This window comes from Loxodonta africana, chromosome 13 (genome assembly GCF_030014295.1).
Source record: "Loxodonta africana isolate mLoxAfr1 chromosome 13, mLoxAfr1.hap2, whole genome shotgun sequence".
NCBI classification, from domain to species: Eukaryota; Metazoa; Chordata; class Mammalia; order Proboscidea; family Elephantidae; genus Loxodonta; species Loxodonta africana.
The window spans coordinates 26,876,755-26,890,555 of record NC_087354.1 but is presented as its reverse complement, the minus strand read 5'-3'; the positions used below and the strand labels follow the sequence as shown (position 1 = coordinate 26,890,555).

At 40.0% G+C, this 13,801-nt stretch overlaps 1 protein-coding gene across 2 annotated transcripts in view; it reads right to left on the bottom strand.

Moving 5' to 3' along the window:
* Nucleotides 1-13,801, bottom strand: part of AGBL1 (AGBL carboxypeptidase 1) — a 968,506-nt gene that overhangs the window by 85,603 nt on the left and 869,102 nt on the right. The window lies entirely within an intron of this gene.

Genomic DNA, 13,801 nt, shown 5'->3' with positions numbered 1-13,801 from the left:
TTAATTCATTGAGGCTTGTTCTGTGGCCTAAAATATGATCTATTCTGGAGAACGATTCATGTGTCTTGGAGAAGAATATACACTGTGCTGCTGTTGGGTGATGTGTTCTGCATATGTCTATGAAGTTTAGTTGGCTGATCGTGTTATTTATATTTTCTGTATCTTTGTTGAGTTTCTTTCTAGTTGTTCTGTCCATCATTGAAATTGGTGTGTTAAAGTCTCCTACTGTTATTGTAGAACTGTCTGTTTCTCTTTTCAATTCTGTTAGAGTTCGTTTTATGTATCTTGGAGCTCTGTCATTAGGTGGGTAAATATTTATTATGGTTATGCCCTCTTGGTGGATTGATCCTTTAATCATTACATAATGCCCTTCTCTGTCTCTTATAGTGGATTTGAATTTAAAGCTTATTTTATCAGAAATTGTTATTGCCATGTCTGCTCTCTTTTAGTTACTGTTTGCTTGATATATTTTTTCCATCCTTTGATTTTTAACCTATTTAGGTCTTTTTGTCTAAGGTGTGTCTCTTGTAGGCAACATAATGATGTGTCTTTTTTTTTTTTTTTTTTTTAATCCACTCTCTTTCTCATCACTGGTGCATTTAAACCATTTATAATCAGTGTGATTATGGATAGGTATGCCGTCACTGCTGCCGTTTTTTTTTATTCTTGTGTGTGTGTGTGTGGTGTTGTTTCTCTGTTTCACTTAATTTTCTGTGCTGAGTTCTTTTTGTTTATGGATTTTCTTTTTGAATTCTTCATTATTTTTGAATCTTTTTTTTCTTTCTTTCTTTCCTTTGATGAGTAGATTTATTGATTTTCTTTGTGGTCACTCTGAAATTTACCTTTATCTTCCTAAATTGAAAACAGTCTGTTATGTCTTGAAATCGCCTTGACTTCCTGTCCATATGGAAGTTCTGTAACTACACCATTTATTCCCCCTAAGTTGTCTCTGATTCACTACGTTGTTTTGCAACTTTATTTTTACTTTCGTGAATTTTTTATCTGGGTTGGTAACTAGGCTGATTCTATTGTTTGTCTTAATCTTAGGTTGTTGACTGATGTCATCAGTTGTCTGCCCGAAGGACTCCCTTTAATATTTCTTGTAAAGTCAGTCTGGATTTTTACAGATTCCCTTAATTTCTGTTTTTTTGGGGGATGTCCAAGTTTCATTGTTGTATTTGAAAAAGAATTTTGCTGGATATGAGTCTTGGTTAGCAATTCTTTTCTTTCAGGGTTTTATATATATGTCATCCAATTGCCTTCTTTCCTGCACAGCTTCTGCCAATAAATCAGCATTTAGTTTTATTGGTGCCTCTTTGTAGATGATATTTTGTTTTTCTGGAGCTGCTCTCAGAATTTTCTTTGTCTTTGGTTTTGGAAAGCTTGATTATGAGATCCCTTGGTGACTTTCTTTTGGGTTCTTTCCTGTATGGGATTTGTTGAGCTTCTAATCTTTCATGATATTAGGGAACTTTTCTGACAACAAATCTTCAAAAATTCTCTGTGCTTCCCCCCCTCCCCCCACTTCTGGAACTGATAATATGTGTAAATTTTTCCTCTTGATAGTGTCTCACTTAACTCTTAGGTCTTCGTCCTTTATCTTCATTCCTTTTTTTTGACTGTTCCTTGAACATATTAGTATCAAGGATTTGTGCTCTATTTTGATGATTCTTTCTTTCATTGATTCAGTTCTACGTCTATGTCTTTCCACTGAGTTATCTATTTCTGATATTTTATTCTTAATTTTCTGGAATTCTAGTTGTAATTTTTGTATGGTTTCTAATTGTCTATTTCTTTTGTCATTTTGCCCTTGTATTGTTTTCCTGAATTCTTCTAGGCTTTTGTCTGTGTTTTCCTTGATCTCTCTGATGATCCTATATATAAGTCTTTTGAATTCCTTATCAGGTAGTTCTATTACCATTCTTCCTGAGGAAGGTTTTCTGCCCCTTTATTTTGCTCACTTATTTGAGCCATGGTATCTTATTTCTTCATATGATTTGTTATTGTCTTCTGTTTCTGAAGCATTAAAGTGTAAACTTATTTATTTATATATTTCTTTATTGATTGTATGTATGTTTTATGCTGATTTTTTAAATTTGTTTTCCTATATCCCAAGCTCCCCCATGTGCCTGTCAGTTTGTCGTACTGTGGGGGGTTGCATGTTGTTGTGATGCTGGAAGCTATACCACCAATATTCAGATGCCAGCAGGGTCACCTATGGAGGACAGGTTTCAGCTGAGCTTCCAGACTAAGACAGACTAGGAAGAAGGACCCAGCAGTCTCTTTCTGAAAAGTATTAGCCAGTGAAAACCTTAAGAATAGCAGCAGAACATTGTCTGAAATAGTGCTGGAAGATGAGCCCCCTAGGTTGGAAGGCACGCAAAAGATGACTGCGGAAGAGCTGCCTTCTCAAAGTAGAGTTGACCTTAATGACATAGATGGACTAAAGCTTTCGGGACTTCCATATGCTGATATGGCACTACTCAAAATGAGAAGAAACAGCTGCAAATATCCATTAATAATTGGAACCTGGAACGTACGAAGTATGAATCTAGGAAAATTGGAAATTGTCAAAAATGAAATGGAACGCATGAACAAAGATATCCTAGGCATTAGTGAACTGAAATAGTATTGGCCATTTTGAATTCGACAATCATATAGTCTACTACGCCGGGAATGACAATTTGAAGAGGAATAGTGTTGCATTCATCATCAAAAAGAACATTTCAAGATCTATCCTGAAGTACAATGCTATCAGTGATAGGGTAATATCCATATGCCTACAAGGAAGACCAGTTAATACGACTATTATTCAAATATAAACACCAACCACTAGGGCCAAAGATGAAGAAATAGAAGATTTTTATCACCTGCTGCAGTCTGAAATTGATCGAACATGCAATCAAAATGCATCTCAAGAATAGATTTGACGCATTGATCACTGGTGACTGAAAACCAGACGAGTTGTGGAATGACATCAAGGACATCATACATGAAGAAAGCAAGAGGTCATTGAAAAGACGGGAAAGAAAGAAAAGACCAAGATGGATGTCGGAGGAGACTCTGAAAGTTGCTCTCGAATGTCGAGCAGCTAAAGCAAAAGGAAGAATTGATGAAGTAAAAGAACTGAACAGAAGATTTCAAAGGGCCTCTTCAGAAGACAAAGTATTATAATGTCATGTGCAAAGAGCTGGAGATGGAAAACCAAAAGGGAAGAACATGCTCAGTGTTACTCAAGCTGAAAGAACTGAAGAAAAAATTCAAGCCTTGAGTTGCAATAGTGAAGGATTCTATGGGGAAAATATTAAACGACACAGGAAGCATCAAAAGAAGATGGAAAGAATATACAGAGTCATTATACCAAAAAGAATTAGTCAATGCTCAAACATTTCAAGAGGTAGCATATGATCAGGAACTGATGGTACTGAAGGAAGAAGTCCAAGCTTCTCTGAAGGAACTGGCAAAAAACAAGGATCCAGGAATTGATGGAATATCAATTGAGATGTTTCAACAAACAGCTGCAGTGCTGGAGGTGCTCATTCGTCTATGCTAAGAAATATGGAAGACAGCTTCCTGGCCAACTGACTGGAAGAGATCCATATTTATGCCTATTCCCAAGAAAGGTGATCCAACTGAATGTGGAAATTATAGAACAATATCATTAATATCACACGCAAGCAAAATTTTGCTGAAGATCATTCAAAAATGGCTGCAGCAGTATATTGACAGGAAACTGCCAGAAATTCAGGCCAGTTTCAGAAGAGGACGTGGAACCAGGGATATCATTGCTGATGTCAGATGGATCCTGGCTGAAAGTGGGGAATACCAGAAGGATGTTTACCTGTGTTTTATTGACTATGCAAAGGCATTCGACCGTGTGGATCATAACAAATTATGGATAACGCTGCGAAGAATGGGAATTCCCGAACACTTAATTGTGCTCATGAGGAACCTTTACATAGATCAAGAGGCAGTTGTTCAGACAGAACAAGGAGGTGCTGATTGGTTTAAAGTCAGGAAAGGTGTGCGCCAGGATTGTATTCTTTCACCATACCTATTCAATCTGTATGCTGAGCAAATAACCCGAGAAGCTGGACTATATGAAGAAGAACAGGGCATCACGATTGGTGGAAGAATCGTTAACAACCTGCGTTATGCAGATGACACAACCTTGATTGCTGAAAGTGAAGAGGACTTGAAGCACTTACTAATGAAGATCAAAGATCACAGCCTTCAGTATGGACTGCACTTCAACATAAAGAAAACAAAAATCCTCACAACTGGACCAATAAGCAGCATCATAATGAATGGAGAAAAGATTGAAGTTGTCAAGGATTTCATTTTACTTGGATCCACAATCAACAGCCATGGAAGCAGCAGTCAAGAAATCAAAAGACACGTTGCACTGGGCAAATCTGCTGCAAAGGACCTCTTCAAAGTGTTGAAGAGCAAAAACGTCACTTTGAAGACTAAGGTGCACCTGGCCCAAGCCATGGTATTTTCAATTGCACCATATGCGTGTGAAAGCTGGACAATGAATAAAGAAGATCGAAGAAGAATTGATGCCTTTGAATTATGGTGTTGGTGAAGAATATTAAATATACCATGGACTGCCAGAAGAACGAATAAATTTGTCTTAGAAGTCCAACCAGAATGCTCCTTAGAAGCAAGGATGATGAGACTGCGTCTTACATACTTTGGACATGTTGTCAGGAGGGATGAGTCTCTGGAGAAGGACATCATGCTTGGCAAAGTACAGGGTCAGCAGAAAAGAGGAAGACCCTCAAAGAGGTGGATTAACACAGTGGCTGTAACAATGGGCTCAACCATAACCACGATTGTAAAGATGGCACAGGACTGGAAAGTGTTTTGTTCTGTTGTGCATAGGGTCGCTATGAGTCGGAGCCGACTCCACGGCACCTAACGACAACATATCCCAAGCTTTGTTTCTTCTCTTTCTCTTTAGGATGTCTTTCTTCCTTTGCATTATTTTAACTGTTGGTTTGTGGTTCTCATCTGTGTGCCTTTGGTGACGTCTGTTGGTTGGGTGTGATTTCGTCTCACTAGTGGGTATGGTAGATATCACTCAGGTGTGAGACTTTTTTGTTTGGCTCATATGTCTCCCCTTGCCAGATTGAGTGAAAGTGGGAGAACAGGTTCTTTCCCTGATATTGGGTGATAAGTGCTGTGTGGTCAGGGTTCCTTGACAGCCCTTATGAGACTGTGGGTTACTTCCAGGTTGGTGCTAGCAGTTAGTACATTCTCTGGAGGTCAGGGCAGGAAGTCTTTGTATCTTCTCTGAGGGAGAGCTACCCAAATGGATGGGGTAGGTCCACTGAACATGCATAAATTGCAGTCTCAGTAGGTGATAGGTGTTCAAGGGTTTTCAATGCAAGTGCAGATGGCCTGTAGGAACTGTTCTAGTGCGGGGAGTGTGATGTTGCAGCTGGATGGACATTGGTTGTGGGTGCTAGGATCTCCTACTTGTTGTTTGGCAGAGGTACAGATGGAGACTGTCAGGATACTACTGATGTTGCTAAGGAGGTGATGTGTCTGTCCAGCAGGTCACGGGGGCATGGGCGTAGGGAGCATTCTTACCAGTCACTGGGTTGAGTGCTATCTGTGTGCACCATCAGTTGGCAGGTGGTTGGGGCAAGGGTGTATAGGCCACTGGTCACAAGGTTGGTGGTATGCGAACGTGTACTGCTGGTCGCCAGGCAGGCAGGACGATGGAGTCTGGGGAGGGGAAATCTTGCACCTCTGGTCACTGATCTGTTGAAGGGATAGCATGCCAGCAATCATGGGGTGATCAGGGAGGCTCAGAGGTGGGCAGAGTGGGAAGAAGCCTCCAGTAGCAGGTCTGATGGCATGGGAGTGTGTGCTGCAGATTGTTGCGTGGTCAGGGTGGCAGGGGAATGGGCAGAGTAGGCACGAGACTCCGGTCACAGGTCCAACAGTGTAGGAGTACATGAAGTGGGTAACCAGGTGGGGGAAAGGGGGCTCGTCACTGGTCACCGGGAGGGCAGGGTGGGGAGGAAGGGGGAGCATGTTCCTATGGCCTCTGGTGTGGGTGCCAGACCACCCCCACAGGGTGTACCCAGTGATCACAACCTGGCCCCAACCAAATGCAAGGAGAGGGGTGCTATCCAGAGTCCAGACTGGTGGGGGATCTCTGGCTGTCATTCCAAGGATCTTCCACTCCACCGGTGTCACCCATCCAAACGATCAGGGACTATTGCTGGTGAGTAGTTCTGCCCCTGTTTTCTGCTTCCCTCCCTGCTCTATGGTCTCCTGAATCCCTGGGGATCTTGCCTGTCTTCCTGCACTTTCTGCTCACCTTGTTTTGCCCTGAGTTTGTTTACACAGTATCTATGTCTCCTATTTGGGATTACATGAAGTTGTCTTCCCGTGCTTCTCACTAGGGAATGCTGCTCACCTTGTCTCAAGATGGCCACGCTGTGCCGAGCTAGCTGGCTGGGTGCCTGCAGGCCATAAGTCTCCTTGTTCAGTTTTCATTCAGTTTCTCCATCCTGTTGGTGTTTGAGTTAATTCTTTATCTTCCTTTTTGTGGTTTTGGATTCCCATATTGTCATCTGTATTTGTTTTATTTGGTTTCTCGGTTCTTTCCTGTAGAGGATTGTGGTGGTTAAGAATTGTGTGTCATCTTGGCTGGGCCACGATTCTCAGTGTTTTGGCAGCTGTATAATGTTGCGATCACTTCCCTGTTGAAATCTGATATGTGATCACCCCATGACGGAATCTGCTGAGTGGCACCTGCGGGGGTGGGACCTGTGGTGGCTCACCACCCCCTCAGCCTTCATCTCTCCGCCTTCTGCTGCCTACCTCCTTCCTGCTCACCTTGCAAAGGTCAATGGCTTGTTCTGGATTCAGCAGCTGTCTCTTGTTTGACCTCTGGTCCTTGAGACTTGAGCTAGCAGCTTACCTATCCGTCTTGGGCTTTGTCGATCTTCACAGCCTGTGAGCAACAGTCCTCCTCCCCGACATGCCTATCTTAGGTTCACCAGCCCCTGCAGCTAAGTGACTCGGGAGAAACCTTGTGGTCTTTTCTGCCAAACTTGGGGATTCCTTGACCATCATAGCCTGTAAGCAGGATCCCTGCTCTCCGACCTGTTCATCTTGGGTTCACCAGCTTTCACGGCTCCATGAGTTGGGAAAGGCCTCTATGTTGAACCAGGGACTTGGGAAGTTCCAACCCCTACAATTGCGTGAGCTGTTTCCTTGATAAAAATCTCTCTCTATATATTTATACACTTTACTGGTTTTGCTTCTCTAGAGAACCCAGCCTAAGACAGGGATGGTGTGATGTATGTGACCAAGCTGCCATCTTGGGCCATCTCCTGCTAATCATATTTAACATCTTTTCATGTACGTATTTGTCATCTGTATATCCTGTTCAGTGAAATGTCTTATATATATTTCCCATTTTCTAATTGAATAGTTTGTGTTTTTTTTATTGTTGAGTTTTGAGAGTGCTTTATATAGTCTAGATACAAGTCCTTTTGTCAGATAAGTCTTTTACATATATTTTCTCCAAGTCTGTAACTTGTCTTTCCATCCCCTTCTAGTCTTTCACAGAGCAAGAGTTTTTAATTTTGATGAAGTCTAGTTTATCAATTTTTTCTTTTTGGTTTTGGTGTCAAGTCTAAGAGCTCTTTGCCTAACTTCAGATCACAAATACTTCATCCTGTGATTTTATTTCTAAAGGTTTTATAGTTTTACATTTGAGTTCAAGATCCATTTTGAGTTAATTTTCATATAAGGTGTGATGTGTAAGTCGAGGTTCATTTTTTTTGTCTATAGATGTGCAATTGCTGCAGCACCATTTGTTGAAAAATCTATCCTTCTTCCATTGAATAGCTTTTGTACCTTTGCCAAAAATCAGTTGTGCATATTTGTGTAGGTCTATTTCTAGGTTCTTTATTATGTTTCATTGATCTAAGAGTCTCCCTTCTGCCAATACCACACTGTCTTGATTACTGTAGCTATACAGTAAGCCTTAATATCAGGTAGAGTGATTTCTTTTACTTTATTCTTTTTATCAAGTTTGCTTTAGCTATTCTAGGACCTGTACCTTTCCATATAAATTTTAGAATAAGCTTATCTATGTCTACAAAAGAAAGAAAGAAAGAAAGAAAACCTTCTTGGGATTTTGACAGGATTTTCATTAATTCCACAGATCAAATTGGGGGAGAATTATCATTTTTTTACTATGAAAATTGTTCTAATCTATGAATACAGTATGCTTCTCCATTTATTTAAGCCTTCTATAATTTCTTTCACCAACATTTTGTACTTTTCAGCATATGGATCCTGTACATTTTTTTGTTAATTGTGTACCTAAGTATTTCATTTTCTCCAGAACAATTATAAATGGTGATATATTTTTAATTTCAGTTTCTCCATGTTTGTTGCTAATATATAGAAATGTAATTGATTTTTATGTGTTGATCTTGTCTCCTGCAACCTTGCTGGTCTCACTTAGTACTTCTGTGAGGGTTTCTTTTTGAGGAGGCATAGTCCTTGAGATTTTCTACATAGACTACAATATCATACACAGATTTTTTTTTCTTCCTTTCTGTTCTAAAAGCCTTTTATTTCCTTTTCTTACTTTATTGTGCTTGCTAGAACTTCCAGTACAATGAATGGTGAGCTTGTATATCTTTGCCTTTTTCCCAATCTTAGGGGAAGCAGTCAGCTTTTCATCATTGTTATGGATTAAATCGTATTCCCTAAAAATGTGTGTCAACTTGGTTTTCTACCATTTTGTGATCTGATGTGCTTATTATTATACGTGGTATAAATCCTAGCCCCTATGATATTAATGAGGCAGGATTAGAGGCAATTATGTCAATGAGGGAGGATTCAATCTACAGGATTAGGTTGCATCTTGAGTCAATCTCTTTTGAGATATAAAAGAGAGAATGGAGCAGAGAGGAAAAGGGCCTCGTTACCACCAAGCAAGAAGAGCAAGGAGCGGGTCACATCTTTTGGACTCAGGGTCCCTGTACTGAGAAGGTTCTAGCCCAGGGGAAGATTGATGACAAGGACATTCCCCTAGAGCCAACAGAGAGAAAATCTTTCCCTTGAGCTGGTGCCCTGAATTCACACTTCTAGCCTCCTAAACTGTGAGAGAATAATGGGACAGAGAAGAACGGAAAGCCAGTATGAGGGTGTGTCATTGGTGGCTACCATTTGTAATCAAGAGCAACTGATGGCTCTGTCTTGGGAGACTTCTTGATTTAAAGGTTATGTAACACTCATAATACCCTTAACACTGCAACAGGGAAATCGTAAGTTCTCAATAAATAATAGCTATTACCATTTTCATTAATAATGATGACATACTTGAGACTTTTACACCATCCATTGACTTCCACAGCCATCACACAATATTCACACAAAGGCAAAAATTCATCAGCATAAAACACTGCTCTGTTATATAATTGATTCACTTGGAATGCTTTATCTTCAAGGAATACTTTTTTTTTTTTTAATCTATTACCTTTTTTACACATGGACTTATACTCCATTCCCTCACTGTTACTGGGAATGACTTTCAGTATTCCTGAACAAAGACCAAAATATTATCCTTTGTAGCAACTGAATTCATTCTCAATCTTGGATTCCAAAGACCCTCAATGAGGTGGACTGACACAGTGGCTGCAACAATGAGCTCAAGCATAATAACGATTGTAAGGAGGGTGCAGGACCAGGCAGTGTTTCATTCTGTTGTGCATAGGGTCGCCAAGAGTCAGAACCGACTCGATGGCACCTAACAACAACAACAACAACACTCCCTGTAGATCCAGAAAAAGTGCTGGTAGAAAAAGACATATAATGATAACAACGTAAACAACAACTGTAAATATTACAACCACTGGCTCACCTAAATTTATTGAGCACTAAAAGGCACTGTGGTGAGCACTTTATACGTCTTGTACCATTTAATCTTCATAATAATCCCATGATGTAGGAATTATTATATCCATTTTGCAAATAAATAAACAGAGCTTTTGGAGTCCCTGAGAGATGCAGTTAAGAGATTGAGTACTAGCTGAAAGATTGGAAGTTCACACACACCCAGAGACACTTGGGGAGACAAGCCTAGAGATCTGTTTCTGAAAGGTCACAGTCTTGAAAACCCTACATGGAGCAATTGTGCTCTGCACACATGGAGTTGCTATGAGTCATAATTGACTTGATGACAACTATCAACAATGCAAATAATCTTAGAAACCTTAAATAACATTCTCAGTGTCGTCAGCTAAATAGAGGCAGAGCAAGGGTTTGAGCCAATTTGTTCTTGTTCCGAAAATATTGTGCTTCGCTACCATGCTATACTCCTAGTCTTGGTTAGTTATAAATTCTTACTCTAGAACTATCTTGATTCCTTTGTGAACTTCCAGACTTGCTCTTCGACTTTGGTCACTCAGTCTATCTCTTTGCTGCTCAAGGTTTCAGATTTGTTTCACCAAATCCAACCGAAAAGTACTTCTGACACACACACAGATATACACACACATATACACACACTCTTTGCTTAACAATTTGAGGCCATCCAACAGGATAGTCCTCATCTTCTTTATTTTCCAACACAAGTGAAGAACATAGACAAGGCTTGCCCTATGTCTCCTGTCTTAGGGTTAAAAGATCTGATACATTTTCCCAAATCTCCCTAGGTATTGAGTCTTAAGTAATTTACTTATCTGCTCTATGACAGTTTACACAATGTGAAGTTGAGGTAATATTTTCTTAAAGGGTCATTGTGAGGGATTAACGATGTAAGGAAAAATATTGAAATGAAAGACTGTATTGATAGTCCCTATAAGCTGTGAGGTCCTGTCAAAGTTTAGGTATCATGGCTGCCATATACACCTACCTACTACTTCTCTGGAGTTCTTAGGTGGTACAAACAGTGAAAATGTATGGATGTTAACAGAAAGGTTGGAGATTTGCATCCACTCAGATGCACCTCGGAAAAAAGACCTGGCAATGTACTTCCGAAAATTCAGTGATTGAAAATTCTATGGAGCACAGTTCTACTCTGACACACAGGGGGTCACCATGAGTTGTAATTGACTTGAGAGCAAGTGGTTCTACCTCCTCTCTTTTCATGACTGACCTCAGAGAAGGGGCTGTTTTCCAAGTATTATAGGAGTGTTCTCTGCCTACTAAAAGATTTTTGTTTTCTTACTATCTTTCTCAACTTTAGCATCTCCAGGTTTTTCTTTTTTTTTCCACCCACAACTGAAACTACCTTTAAATATGGTGTTTTATTTTAATCCTAAAATGGTTTTTAATTGACCCTGTTCACCATTTTTCTTGTCTCCTTCTCTCCACAGCCAGACTCTCAGATGAATGTTCTATAGCTATGCTTCCATTTCCTTTTACCCTATCCTTCCAATCTTTTTTTTTTTTTCCCCCAATCTTGGAGTCTGTGTCACCTGTCAACTGAAATTGCCTTTTTGAAAGTCACAATGGCACTAAAGAATCTTGGTATTGAAAGCAACTAGATGGGTGCGAATATGTCTTTTCTTGTCTCTGTGCCTCTTGATTAATCTGCTGTATGTCATAGCTGGTCACCCCTCCTTATTGACTTTATCATGGCTTCTGTGATATGATACAGCGCTCTCTTGGTTCTTTTACTTTGTGAATAAGAACTTTCAATCCTATTTTGCTACTACTCATTTTTCCTCTGTCCTAAGAGTTCCCCATTTGAAGTCTTTTAAAATGTATCTTCTCTTTAATTCTTCTGGAAGAAATGATTCTTTCCAAGACTCTGACACCTAATATTTGTCTTTCTGCCCTATCTTTTTTACTGTGCTCCTACCCAAGGACGGATTTCCCAAGAAGCAAGGATGCATGAGTTTATTTGTGTTTACTTACAGATCTGTAATGCACAATTTCACCTGTTTTTCACCACATCAAACCTGTGCATACCTTGCTTACTGGTTAATATGCCCTTGCTCCTTCCCCATATTTCTGGTTGGAAATAAAAAACATTCACTAGCACAAGAAATACACACAGGCTACTCCTGCTATCACTTCAGACCCAACAGGTCTAAAACACAAATTATAATTTTACTTTTTGTCTCCTCACTCCCTTCCTTCACCAAAGCATTCTTTACTAAACCATAATTCCTGTAAATGTTCATTTAGTCTCAAAATTCTGTAATTGTCTTTGACTGCTCCCTGTTCCTTCTTTGTCTCTCCAAGCCCTTCGCAAATATTTGAGATTTGTCATCTTCTCCTCTGTCCACAAACTTTATCTACTAAAATTTGAATCATAACACCTACCACCTGAGTGCTTACCTTTTTCCCTCTTTGCTCCAGTTAATCTACCTATAAGAGTAATTAGGTGCTTCGCCGTTCAAGGACCTTCAATAACTCCTAATAACACGCCATTTTAATCGTTTTGTGATACTCTGACTGACATTTTCATTCTTCATGACTTTCTAAACATGCACACTTTTCCAGAAACAATTGGTTTCTTTACTCTCTGATATACGGAATTTTTTTCTTTTTTTTACAACTGCTTGTAGTCAGAAGGAATGTCTTAGAATGTTTTGCAAAGAAGAATACAACCCGAAAAAGCAAAACAAAACCAATCCCACTGGGCCGATTCCAACTCATCATGATCCCATGTGTTTCAGGGTAGAACTGGGACCCAGAGGGTCTTCAGTGGCTGTGACCTTTTGGAAGTAGATCACCAGGCCTTTCTTCTGAGTTGCTTTTGAGTTAGCAGCTGGGTGCTCCACCATTTGTGCCACACGGAGACTCCGGAATACCAACAGTATGCTGGAAATTAGGTGTGAGCACTGTTAATTTCTGTTCACCAGGTAGCCCAATTCAGCTAATGCTTGCAAACTGATTTGCTTGAATATGCTGATGATTTCTCTAAACTACAAGAGTAAAATTGTAATTATCTCCTAAATCATCCAATCAATAAAGATTTCTTGAGTCTCTGCTGAGTGCAAGGTACTTAGACCATTACTGTGGAGAGATTAGAGTATAAGACAGCTTCTCAGTCAATTACCTCACAAATAAATGCCACCTATTCACTGGTACACAAAATATTACATTCTACTGTTTCATAATCCTTTCTTAGGGGATATACTGGTGGTCAACTGCCGTATAACAAACAGCCCGATTCTTGACTATTCTGCATTAATTACAAAAGGACGCGTGAAGGTGAAAGACAGAAGTCAACCAACACTAATTTGTAAATTACTACTAAGAGACTAGCTACTCTGCTAGGGACTTTAATGCATTTAATCAGGTAATCTTCACAAGAACATGGCAAGTATTTTCTATCTCCATTATGCAAAGGAGGAAAATAAAGTTCAAAGACATTAAAGGTCCTCAAGTACTAAATCACTTGTTTAATCAGTCAACAAAAAATGTTTGATTGTTTTCTATCGTGGGTGTTGGGACATAGGGGGAATAAAGCAAGCACAGCCCTTGCCCGAGTGGGATTTAGGTATTAGCAGCAATAACAGAAATAGATTTCATCCAGATAGTCCAGACTCCAGAGCCCCGACCTCTACTATAAATAATATTTTCTCCTCCCCCACCCCTGTTCCACTTCCTGGGATACGGGGAATTGTCCCTTCTGAGCTCCTGAGAGTGTCTTTCTGTGACCTGTCTGCCTCTGTGAGTGAGATATGCTTGTGCATATCTCTAGTACATTAGTGCCTGATGCTCATTTGTGGCTATCCTTTGTGAGCTCCGTCCCCACCTGGCCACCTCAACCCTTCTCCTCAGTCTACAGACTCAGCTG